Raw genomic sequence first — 24,318 nt, forward strand, 5'->3', positions numbered from 1 at the left:
TAATAATATAAGATGTGGAGTTAGGTGTGGTAGGATACAGCTATAGTCCACACCACTAGGAAGATGATTATAGAATTATGATGGCCCAAAACTTCCCAGGTCAAAATTGAAGAGATCCCTTTAAAAATGTAACTAAAAGCAAAACAGGTTAAAAATGTGACTCATGTCATATAGACCTCACCTACTAAGCACAAAGCCCTCAGTTCAATTCCCTGTACTGTCCAAACCAACATTAACAACAACGAATTCTTAACCAAAATTCTTCAGCCCATGGCACTTGAAGTACCCTCTTCATTATGATGCAATTTACCCACCCAAGGGGGGGGTGCGGAATTGATATTTGCCAATGGTTTGTGGAATGTAGGAAAATAATATTTTGAATTTTTTAATGTTTGATTTAATTGCAAACACTTGCTCAGTTTTCTTCCTTTTCTGTGTTCTCCAAACATTAGACCTCACCTCTTGGAAAAAAAAACAACACATTATTTGTTTATATGTTACTGTTTGATAATGGTTAATTTTTTTCATCCATTTCTTGTCTTAGTTGATCAGTCCCTACTGTAGAGCATGGAAGAAGAACTTGTAGTATGCCTTCATACTGAGTTCCCATGAAGGGTTTAAGAGCATTCCCTTAAAAAGTCTTGATGAGGGCTGGGAATATGGCTTAAGGGTAGAGTGCTTGCCTAGCATGCATGAAGCCCTGGGTTCCATTCCTTAGTACCACATAAAAAGCCAGATGTGGTGCTGTAGCTCAAGTGGTAGAACACTACCCTTAAGCAAAAAGAAGCTCAGGGACAGTGCACAGGCCCTGAGTTCCAACCCCAGGACTGGCAAAAAAAAAAAAAAAGTCTTGATGTGGTTAAAGTCATAGTGCTTTTGATAAAGGTTACTGTAATTAAAACTGGTTCTTGTGGTCCATAAATTCATGGGCCCATCCGTCCATGTAACCAGCAGTAGGATGCAATGTGTATATCATAAATACAACAGCAAAAATGAGAGACTATCACTACTACACTCACCCTCTGCAACAAAAACTGTTCCTTGGAGTTCATCTACACTGTCCCTGAATGAGGACTGGGCTGCCCCACTAAATAAGAATGTCAGCACTGTAAGCAAAGCTTCTCTTATTCCTACTTTTATTTAAACTAAAACAATGAATAATAGAACTCCTAATATTCTAATATTCTGTTACTTTAATTCTATGAATAGTATTGTCTGTATGCAGGAGTATAAATGCCTCTCTCCAGAGAGCATTGCCCCAGTGTGTCACAGGGAATACGGGTAGAAAACAGCAGGGATCAGCGTTTTTAGCCTTTCTTCTTCGGTCCCAACTCATAGAAATAATTCACTTGTATTTGCAGAGAAAACTGAATTGAAGAAACTTTTCTTAATAAATGTATTGTGAGGAAAAGACATGCAATTATTTGTTATGGTTGGATGAAGAAGAAGATGATAAGGATGAGGATGATAAAGATCATGATGATGTTGAATGATGATCTATGACTATATTTTGTTGTATAGGTCCATTATATTATGTAAAATAATTATTAGCATCTGGGAAAACCTAATCAAGAATTGTGAGCACCAGCCAGTATACACATTTTAAGTATATTTCGCCTGAATGCTTATAATATAGTCTCTTGTATATGCTGCATATATGTGCTACATATTCCTTAAATGTCAAGTATGTTTCTCATTATATCTTGTATGCATCCTCTCCCTGAAAAGCAACTGGTTTAAACAAACAAGAGCTCAAGCCCACGAAAAATAGAATTGATAAGAGTGAAGAGTGATGATCAAGTTGTTTTATCTTCTTTCCATACTTTGTTTCTTAGTTTATGGGAATATAGTATGCAAGACACCACCTTAATTTCAAGAGGTGGTTCTTCGTCACATTAGCCATTGAGTCTGCACAGACATTAAAATTGCCTTGGCTTATTCAGTTGGTAAATCATTTTTGCTCTTTTCTTTTTCCTTGCTGTAAGCAAATTTCACAGTAGAGTGCCTAGAAAATAGCTTTTCCATGGGTGAAAAATTAGCATTCACTAGCTGCAGTTCTTGCCAACATGGTTGAAGGTGATCTGGTTTACACTCTACCTTGAGAACAGTGATTGCCACTTATGCCGTTAGACACAGGCTCAAAGATGAGTTCCTGAGTTTATTTTAGCCGCATTTTCAAATAACAAAAGCTTGCCTTTAAGAAAATTTTAGTACTCAATTCCATTTAAGAATGTGATGCCCATTGCATACTGATTTTTGATAGTCACATAAGTAAAAATTACCTGAAAAATCAGTAAATGTATCAATTTTAGTGTTTTGAGAATTGAAATGAGGAAATTAATGGGTCTTTTTTCTTTCTTTCTTTTTTTTAACTTTAAGGGCCTTGCTTTATTTACTAGCTATTTTCTGGATCATACCTGTACTTACTAATATATATCTTAATTAACACTCTTTTTGGTTAACTCTCTAAAGAAGCCGAGGCTAGAGGTGTTTAATAAGGGTCAAGCATGTGGATAATATACAAATAAGATCAGGTACCAACTCTCTGTCAGTCCCCATTTATGTATGTATGTGTGTCTGCGGGTGTGTACCTGCACACACACACACATACACACATGCCCTCCCACATAGACACAAAATTACTCACAAAACCAAGCTTCTTTGAACTCACTCCAGCAGGTCCATGAAATCTAGAAGTTGTCATATGTGAAAGCACATCAAATGAGAGTGAAAAAGGCCGCACTGTTGACTCTCCACATTCTGCTGCCCCCTGCCCTTTCCATTCTGGGGTTCCCACCATGGCGATGCCTAGAATGGCTCTGTGTATTCAGTCTGAATCAAGATGGCACCCCAGGCAGTCCACTCTGACATCCAACAACCCACAGCATTGCCCACAGTGATTCCTCCAGCAAGGTTCGTAGCTATGTCTGTTCTTAAGTTTCCTCAAGCATAAGAACTCTGCGATCCATCTTTATCATCTCACTGTTTCACTGTCTCCCATCATGGACCACTCTACATTACTCTTAATTGGGAGCGCATGGCATGTTACCCACAGCTGATGGTAAGGGCAGCTGATGGGCACCTGGTACACATGAGCTGGCAGAATGGCTTCTAGGGCTTCGGAGTATTTGTGTGATTCACAGAAATCCAAACGCCATCTCACTTCAGATGAAGAAACTAGAAACTACTGAGGAAAAGAGAAGTTTAAATAATGTGTCTAAAATGACATGTTTCATAAGGGCTAAATTCAGATTCAGGCAGTTTGGGTAGAAATCTACTATTTTAAACACTTTGCTACATAAACCTTTTGGACTTAAAGAAGCTAGAGAAGAACTTATGATATATCTCTGTGTTAAACATTTCTCACTGTCCATAAATTCCTCCTTTTATCTCACCTAAATCCTCTATGCTTTAAATTAAGTCTAAGATACTTCCCTTGGAGCAAAGTGTCGGTACAAGGATTCTTTATACACTTAAAAAGAGTTTCCAAGACATTTACTTCACTGTTGACTGGTTCAGTAACAGAAGTAGTATTAAATTCTCCCTTCATATATTTTTGCTTGATTTTTTGTAAGAATATTGACTGCATCTTGGTAGAAGCTCCAAGGTTTCTCTACTTGTTCAGTGACAAACTGAGCAAATTTAATTCCAAATGTATCTGGATTAGGATAAAACTACCAACAATATAGAGTCATAGGACATGGCATGAAATTGTAGATTGTGATTTTATTTATAATCTGATCACATTTATGATCTAACTATAAAACTTATTATCTTGCTTCATCCCAAATAAGTACTTTTGGAAATATAGATGTCTTAAAGTACAACTGTTAGGTAGTATTTTTGATGTATTGATTAAAATTGACATCATATTCAGAGAAATGACCAAATGTTTGCGTTGTCTTACTTCCTTAATTATTGCCTCTATCAGTGTCTTTATGCATATTATTCTTTACAGAAACTAAAACTTTCTTAATAACATCATTCTACATAGCCTTTACCAAATAATATATTACCACAAAATTGTATAATAATATATTCCAAACTATTTTTGAAAGCTCTCATAACAGAACTGAAGCTACTACCCATAGATACGCTTGTTGTAATGGTGATCATTGACTAGTATCTGTGAACTTGGATTTCTGTATCAGTACTTTCTTCAACTGCTAAAAGCACAGTTTATTGTGTATACATTATATGAGGAAGCAATATGGTTATGCTATCTATCTTGTTATGAATTACAAATCTTATTGTGGTTATTTGGTAAGTGAACTACAAAGAATACCTCATTTACAAAATAAAAACTCAAGTATTTCTTTTACAAACTATAAAATATTTTCTCAATTGCTTCCAACTTCAAAAATCCTCAAGGAAAGATATATAACATATAACTTAATTTCTACACAAAGCAATGTGTATAAAGGTCTGACATGATTTTGTTGACTGCATTCTCTTTGTGCTTAACATTCTTTGCTTTATTTTATGAAATATTTTAGTTGTTTAGAAGTATTTCTTTATGATACCCCCATATGTATATACATATATGATGTACTTTCACATATACAATGTATTTTTGTACTTCCCTAGATAGATCTCTCTCCCTACACCCTTTTTGTCCTATACACATTAAGTTTCTACACTCACATTTAAATATTTTTTTGTGTGTGATAGTTGTGTAAAATTCAAGTGCCAGTGATTTTTGGAGGAGAGACTTCCAGGTTAACTCATACAGGAGAGGACTCGGGGAGGGGGGCAGAAGATGGAAGAATCACATTGGAGATAGCATTGATAGAGATTCACCGAAATGATTTACTCTATCAGTCTAAGAAACATACATGGCTACTTTTTATGAGCTTTTGCTGAGTTGGACTCATTGTAAAGGACTGGTATAACAAGGATAGAACCCAGAGTAATAATTGAATCCACTACCATTCCCCTATATTATATTAGCCCTTGCAGACTTAATAGTCTCATACAAAATCCTTTCCCTAAAAAGATTAAGTATGTAGGTTCCATATAAGGGCTGAGGTATACTTACATGAGATTACTTTGTGTAAAGAACTGCCTACCTCCTACTGAAGGACTTGTTAAAATGCACTCATATATAGTAAAAAGTGTTATAAGAATTTGGCTGGGGGGGGAAGGATGGGTGGGTAGGGGAAACAAAGGAGGAGGCAACAATGCTTGATAAGAACTGTACTCATTATCTTGCCCATGTAATTGTAACCCCTCTGTGTGGTATTTTCACAATAAAGAAAAGACTCTACAGTTTGAGATATAAACTCCAATGGGAAACATTTACATTTTTTTTAGGTTAGCATGTTTCCATAAATTTTCCAGGTATTGTTTCAAATAAGTGCTCTGATTCTATCTTTAAGTTTGATTTTACTACTGAGCAAGCGACCTTAAGGTCCGGTTTATTCAGGGAAGAGATTCAGACTCAATAACAAATTTTCTTCATAATTTCTGCGATACATTGTCAGGCATTCCATCAGCATTTACCATATTTCTAATATTCAATATTTTTTCAGCCTTTTAAATTTTGGTTAATGAGTTTACTACTAGTTTATTTCCAAAACCATGCAATACTCTTTGCCTGTTCTCCTCATACAGTGGATTTCTTCTGAAAGTCAGTTCTATTTATAAACAGTAACCCCATTGTTCTTAAACCCAAAATCTGCTCTGAGATGACTTAGAAGACTCTGTGGTTCAGACTCTCCAGAGGAATCAGCTGCTCCTGCTCAGTAGATAGTCGCTGCAGGATTTTAAACTGAAGGATTTTGTCTCTGGCATCTTCTATTATTCTTTAATGTTGGGAAGTCACAGAAACTCTGTCACCTGTCTTTCCCAGAGACCAGTGTTTTCTTGCAGTACCTCCAATTTTTCTTTGGGTTTAAATTTGTATTTACCTTCAACTAGCCTATTTCAATTATATTATATGATCATTTATCTGCTGTCTTTGTGTCATTGCTGTGTCTTGTCACAAAACAGGAAGCCCATTAATGACATCTTGAGAAAATCCATATGCTAGCAAAGTACTACAGGGTTCCATCTTGATCATTTCTTAGACAGAAAACTGAAGGACTAAGAGGGAATGTGGAGGTATGATGCACCAGTTTTCAATGTAAAAGTTCTGACTATGTGTCTAGGGGGTATACTGTCAGCTAGGACAGAGTTATGTGATATTTTTGAGCTCAACTGAGCAGATTAGCTTCTTTACTTAAACTCAGATTACTCCAGAAAGATTCGGTTTACAATGTGACAGTTTCAAGTGATACCATTTAAAAATGACTAAGTCTGGTCCAATTTGATATTCACTTTGGCTGATGCATAGGAGAAGCCTGGGCAGTGTCAGACAAGAACTCTTCTGCTTGAATAGGTGTGTTAACCATAAAAATACCCACTGGAAGTAAAACAAAACTAAACTAAACTAAACTAACAACCTTTCTGAGTCCAATGTGAGTAACTTCAATATTTTTTACTGGTGGCCAAGTAAAACCCATACTGTAATCTTTTCTTCCTACCCTCAAGGAATGTGAACCTATCTACATAGCACATAAGAAAATCAGACTCTAAAATGAATTGTGTCAGTCCATTACACTTGCTAAGTCTTCATTACAGTGTTGGAATTGCCTTAGAGTTATGAATTCACCTTTGCTGAGGGACCACGTTTCCTCTACCATAAGAAAGGACTCATGCTAAAGGAGCCTCTCAGCCAAACATTGAGAATGGCCAAGTTCGAAAAATGAAAGGAACTGGGAAAGTACACAATTGTTAAGCCATTGAATTAACTACCCACAGAACTGTCTCTTTCTGGAGTTCTTACTTGTCATTTGCAAGAATAATAGTGCCAGGATAATGCTCCCTACTTGAAAATCCACAAGAACTCTTTATTGCTCTTAGACCAAAGTCATCCTAACCAGTGGAGTAACATTTTGAGAGGTAAGGGAAACCACATCTCTAGAGTATAATATATATATTATACATAACACATATATTATATATAGCCATCAGTTTTTATATCTGAGTTCATATATTATTTTCTAGCGTCTTCAGTGTTATTTATTATTCTTACTTTGCAAAGTATCTGAGCATCAAAATTATGTGAAAAAATTCTAAAGAATTCTTCCCTCCAAACTGGAACTTGAATCCATGATTTTCTAACTGAGAAGTCTATACGTAGCATACAAGTATATAATCTTCAGCCATTCCAGTGCATGAAGCTATTTTAATGTCAGTGTATTTAGGTGGGATATGTGATATTGGTTCTCCGCTGACCATGCTTCTCTGTATTATCAGAATGATGTCGAATTCTGTTTGTGCAGAACCATTATAAAAATGAATTGCTGAAATATAACACATTCTGACATGTGAGAATGTTGTTATATGTTTTTATAATCAGTATTTTTAAGAACAGAGTTTATTTTAGCATTTGATAAGGATAGGTTTTATCTATAATACACAGTAATCTAAAAATATTCTATAAGACAAATCTGATTATCAGAGACAAATGAACACTATTATAGAAATAGAATCATATTTTATCTGTGACATTTGTGGAAGGAAAAAAATTCTTTTTCATCTTTAATAATATGTTTTAGGGAAGAATGATAGGCTCCAAACATTTGTTATTAATTTGTAAGATATAAAACACTGATCTCAGTGATGATGGAATATGCCGGTATATGCATTATTCACAATAATTAACACTCCTTTCAGCTCTGTGACTTCTATTTCAAGTCTGTGGAGATGTTATCAGTACAGCGAGATATAATAGTTAATATTTACAGGAAACTAATTTCAATGCTCTGGCGTGCTAGTTATAAAATGTAGAGCAACAACCTGAAATTTTGTGTTCAAATAGTTATTTAAACTTTGTCATTTTTGAATATAGATAACTGAGTATATTCTTGAGAAGAAAAATTAATGTATCACCTCGAGTGCCATCATATTTGTCCTGTCATTGTATTATTTCTAGCCTCCTTTCTTCTTATAAAGAAACACAAATGGATTGTTTTTCTCCCTGTATGTAATGAAGATACTGCTATTATTTAAAAGAACTAAGTCATATTTAATGCTCATGTTAGGATCCATGCAGTTCCAAAAATGTCTCTCAGGCTTTCATCTTAGATCAGTGCTGTTATTTATTAGAGATAAGAGTCATTGCTGGAATATGTGGCTACTCCTCAGAACAAAGAGTTCTCTGTGGTAAGGAAATTATTGGGGATAAAATTGGATAACAATACATTAAAAGTTTTTAACAAATCTCCAAAATCTGTTATTATTGCCCAACTGATCCAGCATACTTACCATGAACTTCATGGGTAGACTATGTTCTTCAATATTAGACTGAATTCCTTTTAAATGAACTAGAAGGATATCTTTGCCAATCTGGTAGATTTTTAATGAGTATTATCCTACCATATGTCATTGTATACCTGGCTCCCACTTAAATCTGTGATTTTGAAAAGCCTTTCTAGTATAATCAAGTTGAACTGAATTTCCTTATAATAAGAATCATAACTGTAGGATGAATTCAACCAGTGTTTTTTTTAATTCATCTCCAAGTTTAATACTTTATTAGAAAGTGATATTAATGAATTTCACATTATACTAATTTCTATAATGGATTATATATTCATTGTATTTCACAACCTCTTTTAACATATTTTGCATATTTTTATCAAAGTTTCATAGAACAAGTGACCTTCAGTGTTTAGATTTTTCACATCTTCTATGGCTCTATCTAAGAACTAAAATACAGGACTTGTTTATGATCTCATAACCCAATTAAATTAGTGGTACAAGATGAATTAAAATGTAATTAAAGAATCGTGTTGGTGAAATAAAAATCAAGTTATATATGTTTAAATATGATTTTAAGCTATATTGTATTTTTCATGTTAGTTACTTAAATATTAATGTATTTTGATATATTGATGCAAAAACTATATATATACATGTTCATACATATTATATATATGTACGCATTTATAAACACATCCTATATTTAGTGTATCTGTACAAATACATATAGATTATATATGCATAAATGTGTATATATGCATATATATGAACATATACACTTTATATATGTGTACACACACACACACACACACACACACACACACACTCACACACACCCCACATATAAAACCCAGGATCACATACATGCTATTTAGTATTACTACAGGAACTGTATGTCAGGAATTTTATATATTTTACCTCCTTCATATCGCCACAAGCATACTTTTCTTGTAATGTTATTTTCTTCATATTAAACATATAAATATAAGTAGGTAAGAGGAAGTATGCATGTGTTAGGTTGCTTAAAACCATAAAGTTAGTAAGTGGCAGAGTTGTAGGAACACATGGAGGAGAACAAGATATGAGAAAAAAAATAACTGATATAGTAGGGAAAAATGCAAGAAGTAGCATTTAGTTTGTCTGGAGTGAATAATTTGGTAAATTGGTGTTTAACTTACTGTTATGAATATATACAACATTGCTATTATAGATAAAAATATGCTCTAACGATTACAGGTGAGCCATTAAACAAATAAGATATTTAATAAATGCAGGTCCTTGTGTGTCTTATGAAAAATCAAAAAAAGCTCATGACAAGTAATTAACACATAAATGATCCACACATTAAGATATTCAATAGTAGCCATAATGATTGAGATAGAGTAGCATTATACCTATGGATCTACTTAGTTAATAGTAAGCTAATACTAAGATCAACTATAGTTGCTAAAAGAGTAAGTACAGCCCATTAAGAACATACTAGATGTAACATTCTCATATGTTTGTGAATTTTTTTAAGTACCACAGATATAATGAAAAAGGAAAGCAAAGGAATGATAATCATAGAATTTAGATTGGGGAAACAGAGATCGGGATTAGTAAAAAAGAATAGCATATATAGGTATTATCTTAAGCTTTTTGCTTAAGATAATGTTGACAATTAGCACAAAATTTGAAGTAATTACACCTCCAACATGAAATTGTCTTAGGAACCCAAAGTAAGTGATCTTTTCCTTTGTTCCAAAATTTTTCACAAGAAGATATCACCAAAATGAGAGCAATTGGTGGGAAGAAATTTTCTAAGTATGTATCACTTAACTGTCCAGAGATATATAGAGTTTATATATTTGGACATTCACTCTTTACTATGTCATTCTAACAGGCCATATTGCCTCACTCTATAATAATATTGATGAACTGAAGACTGAAAATAATCTTAAGAATTATGATCAGTACTAAATGTGACTAGAATAGACTCACAGACTTAGATGGGCAGTATGTAGTTCCTCAGTGTTCTGTCAGAATATCAGACAGCATGCAATGCTGCAGAATGTAAGGCAGGTAGGAGGAGCTGAGGTTGGCCTCTGAGAAATAGCAAGTCAGGACCTCACATCCATTTCCTTTGCCACGATTGAAAAATGAAGAAAGTAGAGCAGAAATTTCTGAAACATCTCGGCTTCAGCAAGAAGTGCTTTTACATATTAGTCTCTGTGCATTTGTATTTTAAGATGAGTCCTTTTGTCAAGAAAAAGTGGATAAGATTACTATCTTGGATGTGTGCAGATGCTTTTTGTCTGTTTAATTCACTAACTTCTTATGGGAGTCTCTCTGTATTGAATCACAATGAGCCTGGAATTTGAGAGGTCAGACACAGATTGTACTACAGATTTTATGCCCATCTCCAGAGGATGTGCAGCAGGTGTGGAAGCTGCTGCAAGCTCTTGAGGAACGTTTGTAGTACTAGAGAAAGTTGTTCTACTTTCCTTATTAGAAAAATTTATGGGAATTCTGTTGTCTGTTGAGGAGTGTTACCATATAATCATGCTTATTAATAAATAATCAACAGTCACATCATATCTACTAATGACAGAGCATTTGTACTTTTTAAAAATATCTAAGGTGACAATATTCTCCCATGAACAAAACATCAAGGAAATGCTAACAGGATGTGGAATGTCTTCTACAACAACACCTGGAAATCATCCCCATTTAGAAAATCTCTGATTCTCATCTAGGCACAAATTAGTACTGATCACATTTTGTTAAGCTTATTTTTGATCTTTAACTCATCTCTTTTCCTCTAGAATGGAGACAATCTGGGTTCTTGGAAAGAGCACAAAATAAAGACAACATATAAATACGTACTTTTAAAATTTATTTTTGTGGAGCTGGAGATCAAACTCAGGATCCCACACATGCTAGGCAAATGCTCTCCCAAAGAACCATATTGTTACCCAAATGAATAGTACTTGATGAACAGTTGAAAGATTAAAGATGGCCTCTCATTTATATAAGGAAAATAAAAATAATTTCAAAATGTGCAAATATTAATTTCCAAGAAAAAAGATCAATTCTAGATTTCTTGAGCAGATAAAGATGGAGTGAATGGATTTTTAAACTTTTCAACTGAATTGGTAATCTAGCAGATGGTAATAGTTTGCTAACTTCAGTTTTGGCAGGTTTTTTATTAAAATAATATATCAGCCAACTTAAAAGATGCTGTTTTGTATTGGGAGAGAAAAAATAGTCCCTACCACTTGTAATATCAGTTCTTATTAACTATCAAAAACTGCACATTTATTCCCTCCCCAAAATGTCATGCTAAACTTCTACATAACTCCAAATTCCTATAGCAGTAAATTATCAAGTGACTGAATGAGTGAATGGGCAATTAAATGAGAGTATGGGATGATTAGAAGAGGATACACTCAACATGAGTATAAAATAATTTTTCCATAGGCAAAGGTAGAATGGTATTCATATTCGAATTTTATTTAATATCCCCAAATATAGCCATAAGTAAAATGAGCAAATGCTTTTGGATTTTTCCCATAATATACTTGCATGCATAATATATTTGCATGCATTTTTTATCTTCTAGAATTTATGTATGTGTATTCCAGCACAAATTTACGTTAATGCCTTTTACTGGCATATATCTAAACATATCACATGCAGAAGGAGACAGTAGCACTTCATAAAAGATATCTCTGGAAATTCCAATTGAGCCAAGAAATGTGTGAGGACTGGCTGAAGTAAATTAGGTCTTTGATTAAAGAAGAACTGCATATATGTACACGATGTGTGTTATTTGTGTTCCAGTATAAAATTTATCATTTTATATTGTTCTTTTTGCAGTTATCAAGGAAATGCAGGACATATTTGCTAAATTCTCATTTTTATTTCTGTTTCTCCATAATGTTTATATTGAACAAAATCAGGTCCACCCATTCATTCAATATTTATTTATTGAATGGCAGACATTATTTGAGGTGATTAGGAGGAAGAGCACAATAAATCAGCAAGCAATCCATGCTCTGTGGAGCTGATGTTTTAGCAAGGACAAATGAACAAAAGCATAATAAATAAGTAATAATAAATAAGGAAATGACATAATACATAAGCATAGTAAGTAAATAAAATCACGAGGGCTATGGGAAGTAAAACAATGGGATCACAGATGAGAACTGACTTCTTTTTCTATGTTCCATGTCATTATTCAAGAATTTTTATCAACTGTTTGAGATGGTAGTTTTGATAACAACATAAGCAATGTGTATTTGTCTAGGAAATATTCTCAACCCATATCACATTGCTGGGAACACAGGAGGGATCCAATCATGTATGCCAGACAAAGCAAAGCAATGAGGATTTGTGAAGCACTTTGTAATTCTTTTTACTTTTTCCCCTCTTTTTTTGTTTTCTGTGCTAGTCCTGTACATTGTCCCTGAGTATATTTACTCAAAACTGGGGCTCTATTTGAACAGCAACTCTACTTCTGGAGTTTTGGTGGTTAATTGGAGATGAGAATCTCAAGGACTTTCTTGACCAGTTTGGTTTCTAAATGAATCACAGTCCTCAGATCCCATCCTCCTGAGTAGCTAGGATTACAATTCTTGGTTATGAGATTATTTCAAAATACCTTTGAAGGACACTGAAGCTAAAGTTCAGATTGTGTTTACATTGATTATATTTTGGTCTATTTTCTTAGTGTTAAATGGTAACTTAGTATTAAATTGTTTTTCACATCATCTTGATGACAGATAAAACCTAGAAAAATATGTAGATAAATAAATCTATAATATTAGTCCAAGTTGTGATCTTAAGAGGTTTAAAGGATGTTTCCCTCATCAGAGGTATCTAGCATGGTTTCTTCACATATATTAATTAGACCTAAAATGAGTAGATATAAATATATCATGACATTACATTCTTAAAATGTTATATTTAATATGGATTTACATTTAATATAGATTTACTTGGTACAATTAAAAAAGCTTATTTTGACCACACTCTCGAGGTCAAAGTCAGATTCATATTCATCTTGGTATCTTTCAAAGCACACGCTGTGCACAGTGGGTATTTAATAAAACTGAATGAGTTACTAAATGCTCAAGACAATTAGATCGTCAGCTAAGAATTAGAAAATGTTTTGTTAAAAAAAAATTGTAATAGCATTTCAAAGAAACAAAATTTAATTTGTTGTTAAGTTATAGAAGAGACAAAAAGATACTGATGAAAGACTGGCTTCATTTTGCTGTTTGTACAAAGGCATCTTTTGCTCTTTTCATTGAGCTTGTTCAAGCTGCTCCAATAAGGAAATAATAAAGGCTCTTAAGTATGTGTTCTCAATTGTGTAGTCTCATAAAAGCTTTAGAAATAAGTATAAGTATGTTCATTACTGTTAACTAATTACAGTGATGATGATAATAAATCTTCACGTTGCAATTCTGTTCCAACTATTCAGCAAATTTTAAACATCCTTTGCCTAGCTTCTAAAAAAAGAGAAAAGAATAAATTGTTTTATCATATTATTCTTTTTATCCCTTTCAGAAATATTTGTCTCTGCTCTGGAATCCTTTGATAGCTCAGTTTCTTTTGGATATGTGCGTTCTTTAAATTAGTCATTCATCATGCCATTATAGTAACCTAAAATTTATTATTACATTGCAATACAAAATAGAAGTTTTACTTGTACCCTAGTGCAGAATATGGAGAAATTAGTGAAGATAAACATCTGGCTCTTAACATGGTATTTAAGTTGGTGCTACTGTAACTTCCTTTAAAAACAAACATGTTTTAAGCAGGGCACTGGTGGCTCACATCTATAATCATAGCTACTCTGGAGGCTGAGATCTGAGGATCATGGTTCAAAGCCAGCCCAGGCAGGAAAAGTGCAAGTGACTCAAACCACAAAAAGCTGGAAGTAGAACTGTGGCTCAAGTGTTAGAGCACTAGCCTTGTGCAAAAAAAAAAAGCTCAGGGACAGTGGCTAGGCTCTGAATTCAATGCCCAGTGTCTCCACAAAATAAACAAGCAAAATTCATGTTTTCCTTTATATTCAAAACACCTTGTATGTAGGGAATAATGTAGAATCATAATTGGAAGTTTGTGGTCACTTTATTTCCTCTCCTTTCCATTCTTCAATTTTATTTATTTTAACTCACCCCATAAATCTTGTCAAACCATCACTAATATAATCGTATCTTTCAAAATCATATTCTATTGCATGTTTTTTTCAAAATTCTGTTTAGTGAAAATATTCAAAAATAAACAGCACAATTGTTAAAATAAAGTTTCATTTTTTTAAAGAAAAATAAGCTAGTATTAATGGTTGAGTTTAACTAGAAGGTAGGTAATTTTGCAGGGCAGATTCTGCCTCAATGAAATGAACAATTGTATAAATAACATGATTTGATGAATACTACAACAGCCTTGCTGGCTAAAACCATTTACACACTCTGGCTTTTTCCGTTTGAAATACCATACAACCAATTGCATTAATGATTATTGAGGTGCATGTAGGAACTATTTGCTAATACCAAATATCATTAGACTAGATATCAGATTAAGGAGAGTTGGCTTCCTAGACGGTGTTTTTCTAAAGCAATTAGCTGAGGAAAGTGGGAGCCAGGGCAGCTTATGCTTTAAAAGTAAGGATGAAAGAAACCTATGAAGTAGAGAACATTTTTTAGCAGTGCTCATAAAATGCTTCAGTGGAGGGTTACCTGCGGCTAGGGGGCAACATGAAAGCACGCTCTGTTTGAGGTAAAGTACACAGGCTGTGTGAGAATGTTCCAGAACCGAGCCTGGAGAGAGGCAGGGGACCTCACCACTGGGCGGGAAGGTGGCCTTTGTCATGATGACCCTCCTCTTGCTGCTGTGTTGTTGCAGACACTTTCTGTCATATAAATTTTTCATAGTGTTTGTTACAGTTACTTGTGCTTGTCTGTGGATTCAAGCAATAAGTAACTGTCCATAAGCCAACGAAGATCTGAAAATTTAAAAAAATGCATTTGGGGAATAGCTTAGCATGTATTAAGAAACTATATAGTTATTAGAAGGCACAAAGCTCAAATAAATACAGTTCACCATCTTTGATCAGTGTTATTCTCCAGCTGGGAAATTATTTTGAGTTAATATACTTTGAAAAATATGTTCACCATCGGGATTTATATTGTCATTGAATACCCATTACTAGCACAGGGAAGCTATTTTAAATTATATAAAATTGTTTAAGGTTTCATAGATTTTTCTACACAGGGTTAAAGACATCATGTTATGTTTATACTCCCGTGTAAAGTACTTACATCTGATTTACTCCCTACTTCCCCACCCCAAGTTTCTGGTCTCATACTGTTGTTAATGAATAAGAACACCTGAGTTTTCAACACAGCGCAAGCAGGCACTTTATTATGCTTGCGCTGTGTTGAAAACTCGAGTTTTCATTGTGTTCTTCTCCTGCAACTCCTAAGGAAAACATTGGAGGACTTTGTGGAAGTCTATCTGTCCGGTTATGCCGGCCCACCCCTGCCTCATTGTTTTCATGTGTCTCATAGAGACAAAGCTCTCCACAATCCCTGGCTACAATGCACCTCCATTACTTCAAATTCAAGTACTCCCCATGGTCCTAGGGCCAAACGCCTTCTGAATAAGGCATTTCAGAATAAGTCTTTTCCTCATTCCTCTTGGCAGATTCTAGGGCTTTTTTTCCCCCTTCATCCATTGTACTTTTAACACATCTCTATTTTCCTAATAATGAATGATATGAATTATGTTCTGTTTGTAATTAGGGGTATTTCATGTTTTATATCTCTACATCTTTGATCCAGGTCTATAATAATTTCCCTAAAATAGAAAACAAATGGATAATATTTCAATATATGAGGAAAATTATTTAATCTAAATAATCATATTTGGGGCCACAAATAAATAATCATAAAGGAAGATTTTTAGTCAAGGTTCAAATCATACTATTTTTCCAAATTTGCTTATTTTCAATAATCATATTTTCAGCTAAGGGAAACCAAAAATAAATATTGCAGTCTTATAATTCTAGCTCCTCAGAAGGCTGAAATCTGAGGATTACCATTAGAAGCCAGCTCAAGCAAAAAAAAAAAAAAATGTCTGAAACCTTTGTCTCCAATTAGCCAGCCAAAAGCCAGAGATATAAGTGTCTTAAGTGGTACAGCCCTAGCCTAGAGCTGTCACACACACACACACACAGACACACACACACACACACACACACACACACACACACACACACACACAGTTTTGAAATATTACTTGCAGAAATTGAAATATATTTCCATTTATTTATTTATTAATGGGTACATTTGAAAAAAATGTTCAGCTGAGGACCATCATTTTTCATCTTTTTAACTTCAAACGTTGTACGAAGGGTTTTCAATTCAACATGCCAATTTCTGAGCACATTCTTGCTTGATTCTCTGCTTAAGTGCTCTTCCCTTCCTGTTTATCGTCTAATAGACTTTACCACCTCCACACTTTCACGAGCATGGGCTGCCACTGCTCACATACTCTGTCTTCATCATTGTTCTTTAGAATAAATTTTCAAAAGTTCAATATTTTTGTTTTATGATATTCAGCGTACAATGTAACAGAGATGTACAGTCAGGTCTTTGTGGATGTATTTTACAAGCAAATAATTAAATTTTTAGCCTGTCAAAAATGACACATTCTGTTTTATTCAATGAATTACAATGTGTATTTTTGTTCACTTTAGAGTATTTATAAATAAGAAGATAGGCTTTCCATGTACAGAAAATTATTAACTTATCATTGATAATCAATAATTAATAATTAATTAATCATTTTTCTTATTGTAATAGTCTACTCTCATCACCATGTTTCCTCCAACTAGTGAACACTAGTAAATAAAAATTCAGTTGAGGTCTTTACTGCAGGAAGACTGCCTTTCTAAAGATATGATCTCTAGTAATATCCTCTGGGATCTCTGCATTACCTCTGAGCACACTGACTCTCACTGTGTTTAGACAGAAGCAAGGACTGTACTTACCATATCTGTAATTCACTATAACCTTTTTGCTATTGGCCACGAAAATAATTTCTCCAGTACACAATTAAAAATATGCTTCTATAATTAAATATATTTCTAATTTCTATGAGGAAAAATATTTGAAGGAACATTTCACCCTGTGTATATATTCCTGCAAGAGTGGCTAGAGTGATGAAGTTTGAAATGAGGAAATTGATCTCTAATTTGTCCCAGACTTTAGGCATACACTTTTCTGATTTGTGCTATCTGCTGCTCCACAGTTGGTATGTGGATTCAGGGTCCCTACTGACAGACGACTTGAGGCTGCATCTCAGATTTGTCATTTAAGAATATGTGACCTTGGCTTACTTAATCTATTACTTTATCTGTGTACTGAGAGTAATAATAGCATCTTGCTAATGTAATTGTGGTGTGGGTTAAATGAATAAAACATGAATATACACTAAACAAAGTCTCTGGCATATACTAAAAAATCACTGTAGATTTATGAGTTCTCAATTTTCAGTTAGTTATATGTACTAAAAAGAACTTTGCAAATCAAAGAAGCTAATTATCATAAAACACTTTTTGTAAAAGAGATGGGAAGAGATCAAATGCCATGAGTTATTCCATTTGTATTAGTTCAGTAAGAAATAATGAACCATGTGAACAACAGTAGCTATAAGTAGAAGTTTTATCCTGTCTTCAATAAAACATTGAAGCCCTTCTGCCTACAAGAATCCACAACTGATAGGGCTTCTGTGTTGGGGAATGTTGGTGATGTGAGCACCATTGCCAATATTGTTGAATGTTGTTCTCAAGTGTACAATTGAAGTTGGCTGTCTGTCCAGCATACCTGTGGAAGAAGGAATGATGAAAGACAAGGGTTCCCCACTTCCTTTTAAAGATAAGATGCAGAAATGGCATGTGTACTTCACTTCTGCCCACGTCTCATTGGTCAGGGCTTTCCTACAAACAGTACTTGGAAATATAAGGTTTACCTGGTAAATACATACAGCCAACAAATACTCTATAGCTTTGGAAGAATGAAAACAGCAAGGAAATAACCATGGCTGCCACAGAACCACAGGCAAAAAGTATTGTTATGATAGTTATCAAAAGTTCTGTTCTTAAAGTTAGAAGCCGGAAATTTTTTCAGGGTTGATACGTATGCAGGTGTTATTTACCGTTGAGTAGGGCAATAGTCAAATCTATGGTAATGTCATAAAAGAAATGTTTACTGGGCACATTAGAGCTGCTTGCTCTGTCAAAATACCCTCTTTGACCTGAAGGTACTCTGCCTGGCTGAGACCCCTTATTAAGGATTACCATATCTCCTCTTGATACACAGCCCCCCAACACACCAAAAAATGTATATATCCAAAAATTTCCAACACATCAGTTTTAAGACATTCATTATTTATCTCAGGTAGATAGTCAGCAAGCTTGTATCTTAATATTTGTTTAAAACAGGGGCTGGGAAGGTGGCTCAGGGGTAGAGTGCTTGCCTTGCATGAATGAGGCCCTGGGTGGATTCCTCAGCACCACATAAGCAGAAAAAGCTGAAAGTGTCTCTGTGGTTCAAGTAGTAGAGCACTAGCCTTGAGTTGAAGATCTGAGGGATAGCGCCCAGACCCAGAGTTCAGGCCCCACTATGGAAAAAAAATGTTTAAAAGAAATTATCAACCAGAAGTGTCCTCCCTGTAACTCTAGCAATAGTCTTTTCAGAGGAAGAAGATTAAGGCGAGATAACCAAATAAGGAAACTGCATTCTCTCATTGAAACAGTCTACAATTATCCAGGCAGGTGGAGCGTAATTAGTTAGTTGGAATCAAGCCAGGACATCGAGGCAAATACTGCTACTTCCTTGAAAGATGCCTTGGGATTTTTATTGGCCACTTAGGGTCAAGCCTGGAGTTTTGCATCTCATCTAGGAAACAGTACCTCTGGGAGCAGAGTTTTTCCAGCTTCATTACTTTCTAACTACTGACAATGTGTCAACAAATAGGGAAAGTAAATGTGAAGTATTGAATTACAAGCTCTTTTTCCATGAATCACTACTTGATTATTCGTTCAATAGAGTTCTGTATGCTTTTATATGATAGTAATTGTTATTGATACTCATTGATTTATGTAATATAGCTAATTTACACAAAGTTAGCTGAGCTATGGAGCTTTGTTTCCCCCCCCATAAGATTCTATAAATTTTGAAAAAGCTATTATTATGATTTTTAAAGTTTTAATGTTTATCAATGTTTATTCATGAATAACACATATGTAACACATAATATGTCGCAATGTAACAGCTGGATATTTTGTGAAAAGTTAGATAGAGTTATATATTAAACATAATTATATATCATAAACAAAAGTTAGCTGTGTGAGGTTAGCAATGTACTAAATATTTTTGGTAGAATTTGTCATAACCATGGAATGTTTTGAAAATACAATCTTTGAAGGGCTGAAATTCTTAAGGATAAAAATAAATCCTTTTTTTATATTACTTCTTCACACTTTTTACAATCTCTACAAATTTGATAGGTTGTTTGTGCCTTACTCTCTTCAGCAGAAGTAATGAACATTTTTTTTTTTTTTGGCAAACACAAAGTCATAATACCTTAAGAAAGTCAAGCACTTTTCTTTCTCTATTAAAGTTAGTTTATGAAAAATACAGTAGGGATTTAAAAAATATCTTAAATAATTCTTAATACTACACACACACATATTTTTCTCACAGTTCGTGCTATCCCAATTGAGTCACACCTTCAGTTTCAGCTTTCTGCTGATCAGCTGGAGATAAAAGTCTGTATTTGTCAGCTTTGAATCACAGTCCTAAAATTTTAGCCTTCCGAATAACTAAGAATACAAGGAATATCCACTGGCCCCTGGTTGAGCACTTTTCTCTTACCTACTATACTTTACATCAAATTCTGACACTGCTATAGTTCTATTTGATTGAAGTATTAGCTTTAGAAGTCACTTTCTTTGCCAGAATTTACATCGCCTTAAAATTTTTAAAATTCTTTTAAAAATCTTTAAGTAGTTGTAGACAGGAGGTACCATTTACCAAAGAAGTGTATGAATACAATGCTTCTTCTTCAACATCACCCCATTCATCTTCTCACTCCCTTCCACCCACCTCTTCCTTCACTTTTCTTAATTCTGTGGTGGATACCATGAGTTCTTGACTAAATTCTCCCCTCCCCCACCTTTCCCCTTTCATTCATTTAACTTTGACTTTAACATTCATCTTGTACTTAACTCGTGTAATGATTCCAACTTGTATAATGCTGCCATAAATCCTTATATTTTAATAAGTAAAGTTATCATATGATTTATTGTTAATACTTGAGGCCATTGACAGGGAAAGCATTATTTATAATTACTCTGGGACAAACAATTGAATTTGTCCCTGCAAATCAGATGTGTGGCCACACAATCTGTGGTGTGTTCATCACAGTTTGTAATTGTGTGTCCATGTGTAGAAATATATAGTTGTTTAAATCCCTATGCCCCAGTAACTGAAGAATGGGCTGTGGACTTCAAATCATCTCCATACTTACAGTGAGATAGGTACATTATTGAGAAACGTCCAGACTGTTTCTTGATGGTTACATCAGCATAAAAACTTCCACTGGAAAAGCTGTGTCTAGTCAATGAGTGGATCTGTGGCTAATTTGAGGTAATGACAGCAGTCTTTTTTTTCTGTGTTTCTATTTCTCCCTTTGGTTGCTTCTGATCTGTTTCACTAAAATGTTTATCTCTTGTCTTCATTGGTTCAAAGGAGTAAGATCTTTATCAAGACTATATTTTGTATCCTGATTATTTTATTCTTTCCTTTTTTTCCTTGTCTCTATTTTAACTACTACAAAAGGGTTTCAGTCTGATAAGTCTCCTGATTTCCTTACGATTTAAAATGTATTTTTAAGATGCTTAAAAAGTCAGTATTTCCACCTGTAATTTTTAATATTTAATTTTAATTTTTTTGGTGGATCGTGCAGCTTGAATTCTGGACCTGGGCAATGACCCTGAGCAATTAAGCTCAAGGCTAGCATGCTACCATTTGAGGCACAGTGCCATTTCTGATTTTTTGGTGGTTATTTGGAGATAATAATCGTATGGAATTTCCTGTCTGGGCTGGATTTGAACCATGATCCTCAGAACTCAATCTCCTGAGTAGCTAGTATTACAGGCATGAGCCACTCACACCAGACTAATTTTATTTTTTTTTTACTTCAGCATTGTGAATAAATTGTATACAATACAATCATGTTACATATTATATATCACATGCTTAATGAAAAAATATATATGTATATATCTCGCTCTAAATGTAATTTGTGAGGTATTCATATATACGGTCTCATTTTTTCAACTGTGAAGCATTCTCAAATGAGGAAAGTGAAACTCAGAATTTGACCAATAGCTTCTGAGTGACAAGTAATGCATATTGTTTCATATATATATATATATATATATATATATATATATGTGTGTGTGTGTGTGTGTGTGTGTGTGTGTGTGTGTGTGTGTTTAGGATTTGAAATACATTTGAATTGTATTCCTGTTTATACTTGTTTTTGCAATTTTTCTGCTCGTGCATTTTTATTCACATTTCAAAATTATATGGAACATATTCATAATAGGTCAAGGAGACCCAACATAGTCATGTACCACATTTAAATAATTAGTTCATTAGGGCTAGACATTTGTCAAATTTCCAATACTTCTCATTTGTATTGCCTTGAAATATATCAATTAAATTGTATAGATATTGGATTTTACAGTTTGAGGATAGTGCAGCAAAATAGTATTAAAATGAAAGGATACAGAAATTCACAAGGAATATAGAAAGAAAAATGCTGAGTACAAAGATAAATGGGATATTTCAGTGAAACACACAGAAGTACTTTAAAGCAAAAGTAATCTATAGAAGAGAAGGTGTATTACATCCTTCCTGTGACAGACCAAATAATCAGAGAATGTGCCATAGAACTAGTCTCTGTTGGACTTCTTATTGTGACTGTTCAAGATTTATTATTTCAGAAGTTGCAAAGTCACACAGCACTGCAACTCAAGAATCACCTGTATTGACTTGGCTACAGAGAAGTCCATTATACAGGTCACTGCTCTATTTCCTCAGCTGTTTTATCTCTTTGTACTTTCAAGCCAAATAACACATTTCATGTTTAAAAACAAGCATTCTCCTATGATGCTTGATTCATAATCCATTAAGCTATTCTCCTGATTCTAACTGATATGTCTCTGAATCTATCTTCCATGTGGTTAGTTCAAGCTCTATGAGTTTCAGACATTGCTTATGGAACATAATGTCAACCATCTTGAAAACTTTGTTCTGCACCATTTCAGAGTAAGACAGAAAATGTTATCTAAACATTGATTATTAAAGACCATGAATGACTCAGTAGGGACTAGAATCTGCAATCATATTTGTATTGTGCAATTTTTAACTTATTTTGGATGATTCCACTTTTTAAAAAATATTTGACTTACGATAGCCTAATTTTTGCCAGATTCTTCAGAGCCTCGGACCCCTTTTCTCCTTGGGGATATTCTCTTTGTACATTCAGCTCTATGTCACCAGTCTGTATAGGTTTCCTATGTTTTTGCAGCCTGCACTTCTTTTTCTGACTTCCTGAGCTGGTTCCGGGGTCCAATGTCTTCTAAATTGCTTTGATACTTCTTGTTTTTTTCAAATCAGATGAGTTACAAGCCCATGTTGTAACAAGGTTCAGAGGGAGGCACTGTCACACAAATACATGAGAACCCAATCATCACGCTTATGAACTGGAAAAGGATCTGATCCTTCATTTTATTGAAGGCTATTCTCAAGAATTTCCAGCATAGTGTCCTGACCCAATCAAAGGAAAGAAAGACAGAAAGAAGGAAAGAAAGGAAGGAAGGAAGAAAGGAAGAAAGAAAGAAAGAAAGAAAGAAAGAAAGAAAGAAAGAAAGAAAGAAAGAAAGAAAGAAAGAAAGAAAGAAAGAAAAGAAAGAGAGAAAGAAAGAGAGAGAGAGAAGGGGAGAATAGAAGAGGGAGAGAGAGGGGAGGAATTGGGAGAGAGAAGGAAGGAAAAGAACATGGCAAATTGGTAAAACAAAAATTATCTGAAAATGTCTTCCTCCATACTACTTACAATTGGTTGATTTTGGCTGATGGTTTGGCAAGATTTCCAATGCTAAGTTGGAAATCATTTTGCTCACTATTTGAAGTGCCCCTTTGAACAGTGTCCCTGTAAATACATGGTGTAAATACATGGTGATCCCTTCTCCCTCCTAAGCGCTCCATTGTCTCTTTAGCTTCTATGTCTCCTTGTATAGAAACATTTTTGTAAATAGAATTTTACAGTATACCTAGATACTAGAACCTTGAGTATTTAGTGTTTTGTGTTAGTTTAGTATTTCTACTTCTTTTTTTCTTTTCCTTAGGCTAACAAAAACTATTTGCCTAATGCTTTAATAATTTCCTGATAGAGGCTTTGCTTATTCTGGAACTGCTAAATGTTGAGAATCCCAGATGTAACATTATTTATTTATTTATTTTCCTCATTTTGGTTTCTCATTTTTTTCCACTCTCTGAAACAGTTTATCTTATAAATATTATTTCTATTAAAGATTTTTTGGTATATATTTTATTGTTACAAAATCATTCATTTGTTCTTTGGTTTTTCTTTTTTTATAGGATGCTATCCTTAATATATATATTTTCTTTCTTCCAAATTATCTGAAGATAATAATAGATACATTTTGAAGTATCTATTTCCAAATCATTTTTATGCCTATGTCATCATTTTAAAGACTTGCTCTGTATTGTTATTTATTTTGAAAGAACAATTATATTTCAAATTTGGTAAGATTTCTCTGACAGACTGTGGTAAATTAATTGGGGACAAGAAGACACAGCACAGTTTTTTAGATTAGTGATGGCATAGTTTGGATATGAGACTAACACATCTCTTGATAAAACT

At 34.0% G+C, this 24,318-nt stretch overlaps 1 protein-coding gene and 1 non-coding gene across 5 annotated transcripts in view; one reads left to right on the forward strand and one right to left on the reverse strand.

Annotated features, from left to right (window-relative positions):
• Erbb4 (erb-b2 receptor tyrosine kinase 4) overlaps positions 1 to 24,318 on the forward strand; it is a 1,023,136-nt gene that overhangs the window by 634,438 nt on the left and 364,380 nt on the right. The window lies entirely within an intron of this gene.
• Positions 23,046 to 23,149, reverse strand: LOC138835464 (small nucleolar RNA U13). The gene has a single exon (XR_011374637.1). It is a non-coding gene; the product is annotated as a small nucleolar RNA U13 (small nucleolar RNA).

Source organism: Dipodomys merriami, unplaced genomic scaffold (genome assembly GCF_024711535.1).
Source record: "Dipodomys merriami isolate MVZ:Mamm:240054 unplaced genomic scaffold, mDipMer1.0.p SCAF_1, whole genome shotgun sequence".
In the NCBI taxonomy this organism is placed as follows: domain Eukaryota; kingdom Metazoa; phylum Chordata; class Mammalia; order Rodentia; family Heteromyidae; genus Dipodomys; species Dipodomys merriami.